Source organism: Motacilla alba, chromosome 1A (genome assembly GCF_015832195.1).
Source record: "Motacilla alba alba isolate MOTALB_02 chromosome 1A, Motacilla_alba_V1.0_pri, whole genome shotgun sequence".
NCBI lineage: Eukaryota > Metazoa > Chordata > Aves > Passeriformes > Motacillidae > Motacilla > Motacilla alba.
In genome coordinates, this window is record NC_052031.1 from 48,417,672 (window position 1) to 48,432,938 (window position 15,267).

Consider the following 15,267-nt stretch of genomic DNA (forward strand, 5'->3'; position numbering starts at 1 on the left):
AAAAGTGGCGATGTGCCTGGCCATCCCTGGTCCTGCCATGATTCAGCTCCCTGGAGTGGGGGGAGGAGAGCTGGCTCTCCTCTCTCAGGGAGAGGAGAGAGAGCCTTCAGTCAAGCAGCAAAGTTCCTAAAAAACCTGAATTCTGTGGCAGCTCACGAAGACTATCACCTTTGAGGCCAGATTCGGAGCCCTCTGGTGTAACTCACGGGGTAGATGAAGCTCCCCATGGCAGTGCTTCCTGCAGAGAGGTGCCGATTTTGGGTTGATTTCTTTCCCCTCTGCACAAACCAGTTTGTATTTATTCTGGGGTGGCTGGGTACTTGCTAAGCAAAGGGAGCATCGAGGTACATATGCAGGCTCTGTCATCCCTGCTGTGAATGTTCATCCAAGGTGACTTCCCATGATGGGATGGGCTTGAGGCTTGGATATGAGAACATGCAGGAATGATAGAGGTCTGAATTCATTTTTCTTTGTAAACTCTCACTGCTCAGTTTCAATCAGAATTTCTGTTCAAGAGAGCTCCTTTTTAGCAAAGGGAGATTAGATGACTGAGGAGGGTGCTGAAATGCCTGTCATGCCCCATATGTGCTGCTGGCTGTTGACCCAGCTTCCCTAGCCCCACCACGCTCCTGCTGCCTCCTCCTTGAGGGGTGCCCCAAGTTCCCCATGCTGCCTCCTTAAAAAGCTATTGAAGGGAGCTGCTCTGAATGTCCTTGAGGAAACCAAACAAGGAACTGGAGCTGACGCCCACTAGCATCCCCCATGCCTCCTCAGCCCCTCTAAGCCCCTCTAGCCTGAATTTCTTCTTGGGAGAGCTCGCTGTGCCCTTGGTTTTGTGAGCCCCAGGAGCTGGGCTGCTGCTCATGCCTACCGTGTGCCGCGTGACTGTCACACTGCACTAGGCAACAAAACTATTTTTTCCCCTTTGTGTCTCAAACCCCTTGTAATCATTTATCTAAAGCATGCACAACGCTTGCCCTTAGACATGTTTTTGGAAATGGAAAATCGAGGGCGACTATGTGCCTTCCTGATCCTTGCCCTGCATTTGCTCAGCTGTGACGCAGGGAGACACGGAGCCTTTCCCTTTTTGGGCACAGGTAGGGCCTGGAGTTGGCTTACAGCTGATAGCTGCACAGCCTGGGCAGGGATTAGGGAAGAGGTTTAGTATAGCCTTGTTCCTCCCGAGGTATTTGTCACTCTGCTGTCTCAGGGAGCAGGAGGAGTGTAGGGAGCTGAATCCCTTGTAGTGCAGTGTGCAGGGAGAGGCTCTGCCTTCCATCAGCCTTCAGAGGGGAGCTGCTGGAGCCCCGTGTTGGGCCAGTGTGGGGTAGTGCCTGGGTGTGGGAGTGTTTGCCGGATGTTTGGACAGTGACCGAGTCAGTCCCCAAGCAGCTTGCTCCAGCAAGGCATAGCAACAAGATGGGACTTGTCTCCTGAAGCCTCCAAAGTGAGGGGCGTGGGGGTATTGTTTAGACACTCGTCATAGGAGACTCCGTTATTAAGAAGGAAACTTGCAACTTGAGTCACCAAGAAGGCGGGCTTCTGTCTGAAAGGAGGAGACAGGTAGAAAATGTCACACTTCAGCCTGGGGCTTTTCAGTTTGTGACAGCAGCAGCAGCGTCTGACTCGAATTGGGCTGTTTGGGGGATAGGAAGGGGCTGGTGCCCAGAGGAAAGCCTTAGACAAGCATGAAAAGCCATTCCCTGAACTGTGTTTAAAATACAGGCCCGGCAAAATAGCTTGAGTTTAGTTCAACAGGAGAGGATTTCCTGCTACCACAGCAGAGCCTCCTGGAAACTTGGGATTATTGGGATTGAAAAACACATGGCATGGGCGCTGCCAACAGCGGGTGCCTCCCTGTGTCCCAGCGCTTGCCGACATGCCAGAACCGAGAGGTGGAAAAACACCACTAGTGGGGGGGGCAGGACCTGCTGAGTCCTTGGCATCCCTGAGGAGTTTTCCTGCCAATGCCACCTGCTCCATGCTCACATGGCTGCAGCCGCAGCACTGCCCGTGGCCCCAGCGGGTGTGAGGGGCAAGGTTGACGCCACGGTTGCAAAGGGCTAGACAGATCTTTCCAGCCCACGTGTCCTCCGCCAGAGCGCAGGCACCAGCCCAGCTGCAGGCTGTAGCCAAGGTTAGCCACCTCCAAAAGCTTGCGCTTTTTCCTTTGGTTTCTGTGGCAGGGCTCCAATTCAAACACAACCCGGAGCATGTTCACTCCCAGCCTTGCAGAGCTGTTCTTCCAGTGTCCCCCTACTGCTGCCCGTGTTGTCACCTCCAGAAACATGGTATTTTTATAAAGCTGATGAAGAATGAACCTTTCACCCTCCATCCCTAAGACGTTCCAGGGAAGGATAAGCCTCATCTGGCACATACGGTACTTCTGAGTTCTACTGGTTAGTGAAGGGCACATTTTGTGTGTGGCCATTGCCAGTGGCAAAAGTGACTCCAGCATGGTACATGCATAAGTCAGGAAGGAAGGAAGTCTTTTTTCTTCTCTAAAAAGCCCTCAGAAGGCACAGGAATGAGGTAGGAAAAGAGGGTAAGGACTGAATTTTCCCTCTTTGCCTTGAGGAGGGGCAGGGAATGGTACCAAGAAGGCAAGAGTAATCCCCATGTTATTCTGCAGCTGCTGAGTCCTAGGTGTGGGGGGGCATTTGTGCTTATTTTTGTTGGCCTCTCACTACTGGCGCAGTTTGCATGCTGAAGGAAGCAGATCCTCAGGAGGGAGTGTGTCCCTCCCACTTGGCAGGGTGTTTCCACCAAGGACAAAGTTTTCCTTCAAGTGAATCAGCCAGAAACTGCTTGCAGAAGGTGCAGCTGGGGCTTTCATCAGGCAAAAATGAAATGACCTACACAATGTGTAGGGAGGGCAATGGGCGATGTTGCTGCAGCAGGAAAGGCTTCTTTCACAGGCCTTGGTTGCAGAGCTCAGCAAATTCAGGCGAGGGCTAAGTCCAGCTTCCCTCAGCAACAGGCGTTCTTGCATTTCCTGATCTTCCTGCGGTCAGGTTCAGTGTCAACATGTGCTGCTGCAGGCTCCCTCAGAGGCATGAGTGGCGTCACAGCAGGCCTCGGGCACCTTTCCAAAATCTACCAAGGTCATCCTCTGTCCCTACCTGTTTCCAGCATTGCTGGGCTGCTGAGCTGCAGCTGGGAGAACACTCTGGACGTCCCCCACAACATCCAAAGTGGCAGCACTTGCACAATGCACTGGGCAAGTGAGTGGCACACAGAAAAATTGAGGGGAACCCCAGAGACTTAATCTGCCAGGGGAGAACTGGGGTTGGCATCCTTGTGGGGACAGACTGGCAGCACAGTGGAGAACACAGGGAAAAGAGCAGCAGTGGTGTCTGGAAGACCACAAACATGAAGCCAAGGAAGGACTGAGGAGCACAGGGAAGGAGGCGAGCACCCCAGGGACTTCTGAGGTGTTTACACACAGGTGCTGATGTCACGGGGAGGCAAGGAAGGCAGGAACTCTCCCCATCCCTACGTGGTGAAAAGGTGCATGTTCCTACTGACCCAACGTGGGCAGCAGCTCCATGGGCCTCCTTCTTTGCAAGTGCAGGCAAGCAGAGCTTCTTCATCCCCACCTGGCTCCCTGCTTGTCAAACTCTCATACGTGATCCTCCTCCAGCTCTCAATCTGGGCTGATCCTGGCACAGTGTTTCCCCTCTGGGGACCTGGCCAGATCTTACAGGGGGGCCATGAATCATGGTGCTTTCGTTGCCTCCAGCAGAGACGTGGAGATGCCGAGGCTTGGGGGGAAGCCATGGCTTCACTGCACTCCCAGGGAGTACGAGCACTGGGCTGGTAACCATTGGTGTCTTCTGCTGCCTCACGCTGATCCTCCAGCGCCGGGAGCTGCTCTGAATGGGAAAGGAGGTGATGCAAAAGGATGGGAGGGAAACATGGTGGGGAAGGGCAGCTTATCCCTTGCAGCCATGCTGCTGCCAGCCACCACTGAGGAAGGGAAAAGGCTTGACAAATCCAGACAAAATAGGATCTAACAAAACAAGACCAGAAAGAGCACAGGTAGGCTGTGATGCTCCAAGGCATAGCTGAAGGTGATCTGCACTGCTGAGGAGAGCAATGTAAGCTGTCACTGTTGGACGAGGCATTGGATGCTATAACCCACAGTCTAAGGGCTAACACATCAGCACAGGAACCACAAATTGCTGGGGTTTAGAAACATAAACAAAGCACATTTCTTACGGTCTGGATTATATATCACACCACAGATCAACCATGCAAAAGAGACATCACTTGGTTCTTCAAATGAGAGACGTGACCATTGAGAATAACCAGTCAAAGACAGCTAAGAAAGATTATTTTATTTTGATAAGGCTTTATTTTTAATCTTGGAATTACTGTCTTCTCCAAAGGTACCATGCTCTTTGAAAAACCCAATTTTCCTTCATGGAAATACTTGTTATGTAAATTTTTTGACCAGTCACAGAACTTAGAGTAGAAACCTTCCCAAAGTCAATGGTTATAGAGGTGACAGTGGGGGCTACAAGAGCTCCACTGCCAGCAGAGAATAATACAGCATGTAACCAGCATGTGCTCCATCAGTCATACGAGGCCAGTAACATTATATTATTTATTGCAGGAGAAAGCCACTGACCACATCTTTATGTGAACACACAGACAACATCACAGCTGAAAAGATTTTGTTACTTTATATTTTTAAAGAAATGAGTCCAGGCTTCCCAGTGCGCACCTATGAAAGGACCCAAGTCCATCCAAGCTTGATTCCAGTATTGTGGGGTGCCTTAGACTGAACTGTTGACTCCTCTGAGTGCGCAGAGTAATTGCTAAGACCTGTGGGTTTTCCAGCAGCACCTGATTGATCTCTACCTGTGATGGAGCTTTCCTGGAAGGTGGAATGAACTGGTTGAATGAGGCCGTCGGAGGGCCACAATAGCAGTCTTCAAAGTGTGACTAGGAAGTGGAGGTCTCTGTTGGTAACTGTGTGCTGACCCTTGCCTTGCCTGGCCAGTAGAGCTTCATAGTCCAGAACCGGTTTGAGCTGGATATCTTCCTTTAACATACCTGGAATGTGCTTCAAAGTTGCACAAGTGTCTTCAGAACTGCTCCGCTCTCACAGGGCTGCAAGAACTGTTGGGGGTGGGCCCCAAGAGGAAGCCACAAAAGCCAGACCACAGCACTACACTGAGGGAGACCTTGTCACCTCAGTGATGTGACAAAGCTTCCCACAATTGGCTGGACGTGCCTTTTGGCTTCCACAGCCGGGAGGAAAAGGGCAAAGGAAAAGGGTGTCACTGTGTTTGCCTGGATGACAAAAACCCAATGATTTTATCCAGCGACGCTTGTTAGCCTTGACAGAATTGGGTACAGGGAGCTGGCTCTGACCTCACGAAAACCCCCAACAAACCCTTCCCAAGTATTTTTCTGTGATACAACTCTGTTGAGGAAGGTACAATTAGCAAGCCCCTCCCCCTCCCCCGTTTATTTCACTGTCTTTAATGTTATCCTCTCTCCCTGCAAGGTCTGCAGACAGAAGGGGTTCTCCACTGCAGGCTGTGCTGCTCCCCTGACAGCCAAATGCCCAGAGAGCTTTTCCTTTGCTCCCGTGCCTGGTGAGACCACTCTCTTAACCTGCAAATACTGGTGAGGGAAGTGGTAATTGTTCCTCCTAGAGGTAATTGGTACTTGGCAGGATCTTACTCATCTTTGTGGTGACAGGGGCTGGCTTTCTAGGCTCTTCCACCAGCAAAGCAGGCTGCAGGGCTGTGGCTCTCCACCCCACAAACATTTAAAAGCCTCTAACCCAGGGGTGCAGCTGTCTTCACTCCTGCCTGGAGCCTGCCCTGACAAAACTCATGCTGGGTGAATGCTGGCCTCTTCACACCTTGCCAAGAAAAGCAGGTCTCAGGGAGTTAAACAGGGAGTTAAACACTCAAACTGACCCAGAGATGAGAGTGTCTGCTCTGCTTTGTGGATCTGTTCAGCAGGTGGAGTAGAAAGGAAGGTGAACAGATGCGACTGCACCCCTGTAATGTTTCCTGTTACGTGCACATGCTGCCAAAAGCTATAGGAAGACCCCAAGGGTATGGAAAGGCTTCCCAGCACTCTGGATATGACACCAGTTAACATCACTATGGGTGCTACATTCCCCAGGTAGGAGCTCATCCTCCTGGGGAACTTGGGCCCAAAGCTCTATCCTTTCCCTCACCTCTCTATCTTCCTTGCTCCAAGGGATTATTGTCCCTAAACGCTGGGGCCTGATCCTAGGAGCAAACAGCAGCCAGCAGTAGGGTGTAAGGGAGAGTTCTGCTATCAGTGAGCAGCCCCATCTCTCCCTTTGACTCCTGCTGTACCAACCCCCTTGTGCCATTCACCTGTAAGCAGATGATTCCCCTTTTTCCCCCTCTACAGCTCTTCCCGGTCTTCTCCACTTCCCACATATGCCTTGCCTGTCTGGTAACAGCTGCCCTCCATGCAGCAAAACAGCATTTCCAAAACCATCGGCCCAGCAGGCAGCTGCAGGAGCTGGGGGCTGCTTGCACAGTGGCAGCGCTGCTGCACGCTGGCCCATCCTGGAGCAGTTGGCTTGGCTCGCAGCCGCATCCCTGCTCTGCTACCACTGCTGCAATAGCCCAATTAGTAGCTCAGGTGTTGCCACAGTGTTTGGCTGCAGCCCAAGAGCTAATGATGGAGCAGGTGGCAGATGGGAGGATTGCAGAAGGTGGCTAGAGATGAGGGGAGCACATTTGGAGCAGCTTGTTAAGACCAGTCTTTTCAGACCAGCTGAGATCATGGATTTTACAAGGTGTGTTCTTGCTTTGCAGAAGTCTCCAAAACAACCTTCAATCTCTGAAGGATGCTGCAGCTGCATTTAGCTCTGCCACCCCTCCCAGGACGTTCAAAATTATTTTGGGATTATAGCTGTGGCCACTGGTTTACAGCAGGAGGAAAACTCATTAAACCCCAAAGGCGTTTAATCAGAAGCAAAGTGGCAACAGGGCATTTATATGTCACTCATGTTGATGCAGCATTATGACACAGGGGAAAATATGTCACTGTCTGATGAAAGAAGCTCTGTCTTACCAAATTCCTGCACTGTGTGTCTATCACAAATGACCTGAGGCAGTTGGGAATTACTGATGCTAAAGCAAAGCTATAGAAGGAAGATGGGAGGGAGGAGAGGAGAGGAGAGGAGAGGAGAGGAGAGGAGAGGAGAGGAGAGGAGAGGAGAGGAGAGGAGAGGAGCTGAAGAGTGGTGGTAGAAACTGTCTAGAAGTGTACAGGCAGTGCAGTGAAGAACATGCAATTTGACACGCAGCAAGAGCTTGAGGAGCTTTCTCCAAGCAGGTTGAAGAACTGGTTAAAAAGAGGCTTAGAGCTATGACCAAAGAAGCTGTTGATGCAGTTTGACTCCTGCTGTGCTTACAGAACCAGGAGTTTGTACCTTCTTTGTAGTCAAACAGGATTATGTCAAACTACCTAATGCTGTCATTCAGTTCTCTTACTAATGGAAACACTGAGTATGGGCTAATTGCTCGAGCCAAAAAGGGAGGCAGGTTTTTATGATCACCATTGCTGTGTTACCCTACAAGTACAAACTGCTCCTTTCGGGGCTCTGCATAAAGCAGGAGTATAGATCCAGCTCTGCTTGCTTATGCTTGAGGAGTCAGGATACATGGATCATCTGAATCTTTTCCATCCCAAGCTCCTGTCTTTGCTGTCCTTCCCCAGGACCTGTTTCTGCCTCTGCTGCACTCAGTATCAGAGCTGACTTCAGTGGAAGCATTACAGCCCTTGGGTGTCAGGCCCTCAGTGGGCTGTGAAGAAAAGGAGTGAAAAAGTCTGCTCTTGGGTCTGCATCTGTTATATTGATGCTTCTTTCCCCCAATGGCTCCAAAAACACCCACTGCTGCTGAAACACAGCCCCATCTTGAAAAGAGCTGTGTGACAATGGGTATCATGGCATTAGTACCATTTTGTACTAATAACGATAATTTTGTACTAATACCATGTCGTGGAAAGGAAGACAGAAATGACTAATTAAAATTTGCAGAGATAGTCAAGTCATGAGAGCATTACTCAAGTGCAATTTAGCTGGGAAGCTGCAATTCACAGCTCTGCTATTACAAAAATACCACGGGGCTTAATTGGACACATTGTTGTCAAGGTATCAGGGTAGCATCCTGCCTGAATGCGGCTCCGGGCTACCCGCTGTCCAGACTGGGCATCGCGGCAGAGCCTTCCACTGCTGGCTCCCAAGTGGTTGGTGCCAACTCCAACAACTACAGTTTTTTCTGGCCTAATACCAGGCAGGCCTAAGGTGCCTTGCAAAGAGATCACAGTTCAGACTGGCATGCTTAAGGTTAGGGTAACAATATCATTAGTGGGAAGTCTTAGCCAAGCAAAGGAGATGGAGGGAGGGGAAAGCAAAGGGTAACGCAAAGAGACAGAGCAGCCTTCCAACAGGCCAGAGAAGGGAGGCAGGAAGGACCTGGGTGTGAAGAGGACAGCAACTCCCATACCTGGCACATTTCTCTCCTGCTGTTGCTGTCTTGGAAGAGATGAGCCTGGCTTTTTCTGCAAATGCCTAGTGAGCAATTATCTCAAATACCTTCCCTGATACATTCTGTAACACTGTGCATCTAAATGACAAATGTTACAGGAGAGAAAAAGTGATCTTGCATGGGCTCAACGAGGCATCTCTCACCCCTGTGAAAAGACCCTCCCTGAAAGGCTAATGTGGGTCCAGGCTGCACAAGAGGCAGCAGAAGCAGCCATGCTTCAGGAAAGGGCTGTTTTGATCCTCAGAGGCCTGGTCCAAAGGAAGAGAAAGATGCGGACACATCCTGGCATCTCAGTGCCCTGCTCTGAGCTTTTGCTGCCCCGGACTGGGAGATCAGAGGTGCAGTCTCTGCTCTGGGCCAGAGAAAATCACTTGTGTGAGGAAACATAGATGAGATCTTCCGTTTAGCTGGCCTGCACATGGTGGCCCTGCAAAACTCTGCTCTACTCTCTCAGCTCCTTGTGCTGACTGCCAGCACAGACGTCACGCTCACCAGAGACACCTCCTTTTCCATGTGTTATAAATGCCCAGTTTTGCTTCAGCTTGGCCAGCAGCAGCTCCTCAAACTTCTGCCAAGGCTGACTCTTACTTACTACCTCTCCTTAGTGGGGCACAGTGGCAAGGCTCGGCCTAAGCACAGTGTGTGCCCAGAGTCTCAGTTGGTACCAGTGGGATGCAGGGGGAGAACGAGCTTCCCCACACCTTGACTCATTCACAGCCAGCAGCCTTGCAGCGGGTCCCGCTGAATGATGCAGAACCAGGGAGGACATACAGTAGGACTTACTCACTGCTCTGGGATGTCAGTCCTAATGGAAAACAGCAGTGAGGAGTTAGAATATGCCATAAATATTTACTAGCTAAGGCATCCATTTCCCCAACAGTTGTTAGAAGTCCTTAGATGCTTGAAATTTCAGGATCGGACTCCATCTTCTGCTCCAGCCTTAGGAGAACCCAAGCACCATCCCAGCACCATCCTAGTGAGTCCAGGTCATGCCTCCTGTGCAGCGGGTGACTGCATGGCTGCCAAACTAGCCCCAGATCTGCCAAGCCCCCAGGCTACACAGCCACCTCCTGTGAAGTATGGTTGGTTCGTGGATGCAGAAATAGCCCGGTGTGGTTTGAGACTGGGACGAGCCGCATTTTTCTCCCCATTGACAGGGAGCTGCTGAGAAATGTCAAGGTTTCCCTTTGCTCTGGGAGAAGCTAGCCCAGTCTCAGCCTTTCTTTCAGCGGCTGGACCTCCATGTGCAAACTCTGGGGTCCAGCAGCGCGTTCCTTCTCAGCCTGCACAGCACAGGCACGTGGCTGGCGCTAAGGAGACACACTTTAAATAACCACACCACAGTGACTCATGCCTTACCCAAGGCAGGCTGGCTGCTGGCATATAAAGCATGAAAGCCGATGATCTTTGAAAGAAGAGAGGATCCTACAGTGAGCAGACATATGGCTCAGTTCCTGGCCAGAAGGTGGGAGGGGTAGAAGCATTTCTAAACGAGATTTGCTGGGAGGCTGAGGCTCGCAGGTGTAGAGCAGTGGCCTCCCAAGTGTTGCCCAACTCTGTCCTCCTGACCTGCTGCCACATGTGCAGCCCCTTCTCGCTGGAATTTCCCCGAGCTAGCAGTTTTCCAAGCTGAAGAGGCTTGGGAGGTAGGGAAAAAAACATGTGGGAGCAGCACCTGAGCCCAGTGTGGCTGACACGGGGGGATGTCGTATGTTCTTTTGCCCTTTGCAACATTTGTCCTGTAGCACCAAGGTGGCAGAAAAGGATAGGCAGTATTCATGGTTCTGGTGGACCTTCACCTTTCCCTCTAGCACTTCAATCATACTTCATTTCCTCAACCCCCAACAGTTCCAGAACTGCCCTTCCCACCCTGCCTCCTTCTCAAAACTCTCCTCATCCCCTCAGCCCCCTTCTCACACCAGCTCCCCTCAGCACTATCCCATCCTTCATTGCCTGTCCCTTTCCTTCTCCCCAGACCTGTCCTCCCACACCTCCTGTGCTTCTCTTCCAGCTCCCCTCCCTGGAAGGCTACTCAACAATCCCTGTTCTCTGCTTCTCTGTGCCATATCTGCACCCCTCCTTCCTTGTCTGCTGCCTGGGGCCACATCTTCCCCTCTGGCAAACAGTCACCCCCCAGGACCTACTGTGGTGTTTCCCACAGACCTCCCCACAGCCGCCAACCCCTTCCCACAGCAGTTTCCTCCAGAAGCACCACAGTGGCTTGGCAGGCTGGACCAGCTTTCTGCCAGCAGCCAATACGGAGGCCAGCCTTCATCTTGGGTTGCATCCCACTCTCCCTCGCCTCCTCTCCAGGCTGTGGCTGTAGCTGGGTTGCCCTTGACAGCCACACAAGCTGCCTTCCCCAACCCACAGGCTGTTTTCAGGGCCTGGACACCCTGGAGCTGCTCATCGGCTTTGGCAGGGTAGCGTAAATGTCACGTCCCTGCCTGTTCGCAGCCTGATGCCTGTTCCCGGCCCGAAGCGATGCCCGCGTGTCTCCCATTATGTAAGGCGTAATGCGGATGGGAGCTGGGAGCCTCGGGCTGGTTTGTGCACCATGAATGACGGCTGCAAAAATGAGAGGGGAACTATTTTTAAATCTCCCCCTGCCCTTCTTCTCCAGCTCTTTTCCCCACAGCCTCAGCCAGACTGTGTGGATGGCCAGCCCATGGGGGCAACTGGTCCTGCTGGGTTCTGCTGAACAGGTCCTGAGCAATTCCTTGTACTGCCACAGAGGTACATGCAGCACCTCAGCACAGGGCTGGTGGGACCCAGAGGACGTGTCCTCTTCCAGCTCTCCTGGGCCATCAACAGTCCCCCGACATTCTCTCCTTCACCTCTCAGAGCCCTGCTTGTCGGCAGGACTAGCAGTGTTCCTTTCTTTCCCCCAGCCTCTCTCTGTAATTTTAGAAAGGTCATTCCCTCCTCCTTGAGCCACAGGGTTATCACAGTTCCTTGGAGAAGAGCAGAAGGGATCTAAAGGGGGAAAAACCTACCTTGTACTGCAGAAATATGATACCCCAGCATCACCCTGTCCCTCAGAGTGAGGGCAAGAGACAGATGGTCTGGAGCAAGGGCCTGCATAATTGTCCCATCTCCCACTGAGTGTTGTTGGCACAGGGACCAGTAGGGAAGAGGCAAGGTGGGTGAGGAGCTGTCTAAGAAAGGGGCTCTGACAGTCACAGGGAGAATTGTCAAAACCAGCAGTGTTTTGCCCCAGAATGCTGTGAACAAGACACCCCTCAAGTCGGAGCATTGGAAGAAGGCATGCAGGGGGTGGACTCTGCTCATGTGCTGCCAGTTTGGCTCTGAATAAAGACTTGGTTCAAGGATTTACCCATTAAAGAATTGTCTGGAGAGACCAGTAAGTGCAAGGTACCTCTTCACCTGGCATTGCAGATGCTGCTTTAGACACCCCTCCTCAGGAAAGATGGAGCCGGCCTGTAGCAGATACAAAGCAGGTTTGTGAGTGGCCATTTTGAGTGTGGAGCTTGTTTAATCTAAAACAGGAGAATTTGAGAGGCGATGGCATCCATGTATAAAAAATATATGCTAGGGCAAATGTCTAATTTGTTCTCTCAGAAGCTCATCTGGATCATAAATACATTTAGAATTAAAATTAGAAAGAAGTTCCTAGCCAGCCATGGTATAAACTTCTGTGACAGCCTGTCAGGCTGGAAGGTGGGCAGAAGAAGCCTAATTTGGTAAGAGACTCAGCAGGCTGGTAGTCACTGCATGGCAGAAGAGGAGGGAGCCCAGAATGAGCCATACGCAGGTCTGAAATGAAGCTTGCAATCATGTCCCCAAACTGGTCCCCAGAGGTATTGGTACAGAGCTGAAACCGCAGTGTATTGCATCCTCTGTAGGTTGGTTACATATCATTAATGTCATGCTTCAGGGTCCTCCCAGATCTTTAAAGAGGCAAGAAAGAGGTCACCTCTTTTCCTTCTGGGTTTTTAGGAAATTCATTTCCTTTATTTCTGTAACCTCTCTGGCCACAGTAGCCACGGGGCTGGGGTGAGGCAGGGAGGACAGGGTCACTCCTGCTGCTCTTAGTCACGCTTTGGGTGTGCTGGTTTGCCTTGCTCACAGGCTCAGGACAAAGGCAGCTCTAGGGCTAGGGAAGCATTTCCCTCAGGCTTGGTGTGCTGTGGCAACCTGGGGAGCTTGAGGTGTTGCTCATCAGAAGGGCAGGCAATGCCCTTCTGGGGCTCCTTGGCTGCACTTCCCCTGTTGAAGGTGCTTGGGGAACACTAGAGACACTTTTGCTCTCTCCCGCTCACTCCTGCTGCTGTTCACATCCTTAGGTTTCTGCGGACCTTGGCAACGGGAAGGGAGAGGGTGCCTTCAGTCAGTCAGGACGTGCCCTGGGTGGTTCCCAAGTGCCTTGACTCGGGCAGGCCCAAAAGAGTCCAAAGCCTCAGGCCCATGTTTCGGCGTGGCACGGAGCCCGCACTGTCACAAGACCCTCAGCCTTTGCGACCTGCTATGTGTGCCTGCCCCTTGTGCCCCTCAGTGCTGGGGCTGCGGGGCACACCTGCCCTGACGCGGGAGCCTCCGTGAGGGCTGCGGGTAGTCAGGTCGGAGGACTGCGGAAAGCTGTCGGAGCCCGGCACGTGCCGTAGCAGGACACCGAGGTCGCTCCTTGACCCGGCTGAGCCGCAGCCGAGCGGGGCCGGCTCGGCCGCGCCGCCACTCGCGGCGGCCTGCGGGCCCGGGGCGGGCGGGGCCCGGGCGGGGCGGTGCGCGCTGCGGCAGCGCCACCTGGCGGCGCCGCGGGAGGGCGCGGCCCGGCCGCCATTTGCGGCGCCGCGGGGGCCGTGAGGGGGCGGCGGGCGCTCCCTGCCCGCGCCCCCAGACCCTGTCACACCCCGGGATGGGCCCTGCAGTACGACTGCCGTCTTAGGACTTGATGAAGCCGGCCGTTCCTTCAGGATTAAGGTTTGGAACGGCAGCGTGTCCCTGGCTGCAAGCAGCGTGCAGGAGCAGGACATCAAACCGTGGCTTGATGGACTGAGGCAGTATGTGAACTTAGGAGAAGATGAGATTACTTCTCCTCAAATTATGTAGTTTACATTTTACACCCTATGAAGCTTTAGGAACAAATTAGCAATCATCAGGACAAAACGAATGCTCCAGCAGATTACGAAGGCTGAAGCAGCAGCTGCTTGCGAGCCACCCGCGCCCTTCTCCAGCACAGGGGGGGTGAGCAGCGCCTCGGCACAAGGTGCAGCCACAGCACCAAGCCTGGGCAGGGGGCCTTGGAACACACACATGGATCTGGCTCAAAGCCTTGCTGCTCCAACCTTCAGCCGGGGGTGGCGTGGGTGATGAGCCTGCTCTTGCAAGCTGGAAGCATATTTTAGGACTATTTATTTCAGGAATAAAGCATACAAGAGCCAGTTTTGATCGTTAAAATTGTGATCAGGCACAGAGGGATAAGGTACGTGAACTCGCCTCTTGCAACATCTGGAATACTGCCAGCAACTTTCCACTCCACCTCCCAAGCCAGCCTCTTTCACCTCCTCTCCTCAGGGGAAGAAGGCTAGTCCCATAATTACTCTTTTGCAATTATTTCCCAGGGACACTCCACCCACTTAAGCACATGTCTATCATAGCTATACCATCAGCTTCTGGCTTTACTCTCTTATTGTTATTGGAGAGAGTTTGCTCTCCATTTCCTCAGAAGCCTAAGACACATTTTCTCAATGGTCATGTCCAGCCAACAACCACAGCCAAGAGCAAGCAAAAAGCCCCAAGGTGCTTGGCAGATGCAGCTCTTGCACATTTCTCAATCACAGCATTCCATTGCCACTTTGGAGTGCTACAGACCCAACTGGAGAAAGATCCTTTCTGATCTTCTGTGGATCTGGCGTAGCCAACAGGAGCAAAAATGAGTACCAATAAGTCCCAAGATCAGCAGATCTTCCCAAAACACAAGAGGAAGAAGGCTGAGTAAGGAGTTGTCATATTTCAGATCACTAATAGCTGCAACATTTCCCAAAGGGAACTAGTAATATAATGTGCAGAGTTAGTACATTTATAAACTCACTCCCCACCCACCCAAGAGAACATTCAAGCTCCCTGAAAAGAAGGCAGTGTAACAAACATTGTTGCTGCTGCCAGCTGATATCTCAATAGGGAAAAAATGCCAAATATCCTCCACTCTGTTAAGGCCATGTAACACCAGAAGGATACACCCAGCACAGCCTTGCATCCACTCAGTTTCTAGGGCAAATCCTTCGCTTGGCCATGTCAAGTCCTTGGCCTTTGGTATGTAGTATAGGTCAGGCCCCTCCCTCTAAAGAGGAAGGGTTTCTGCTTTCACAAACAAATTACCTGGGTCACTAATCCTGCCATGGCTCTGGAAAACAGCCAGAAAAAACAACTCAGTGACTGTTCCTCGCTACCAGCCTCCATCACCAATCATCCAAGATACCTTCTACAAAAGTGAAGATCCAACAGTGAAGATCCTTACTGCAGTTTATCTAGAGATTACACTGAAGCACCAGTGATCTTGTCTACCTTGAAAGCATGTGTGAGATGCAGTGAATATACAGAAGACATAATAAATTTCTTACCAGGTTGATCTTCAATTACCAGCTTTTGGAAAACAAAAACAAAGAAACCCAACCACCAATGAAAAAAAACAACAAACCAGCCAAAACCCTCAACAAATCAACCAACCAACCAACCAAGGTTTAGT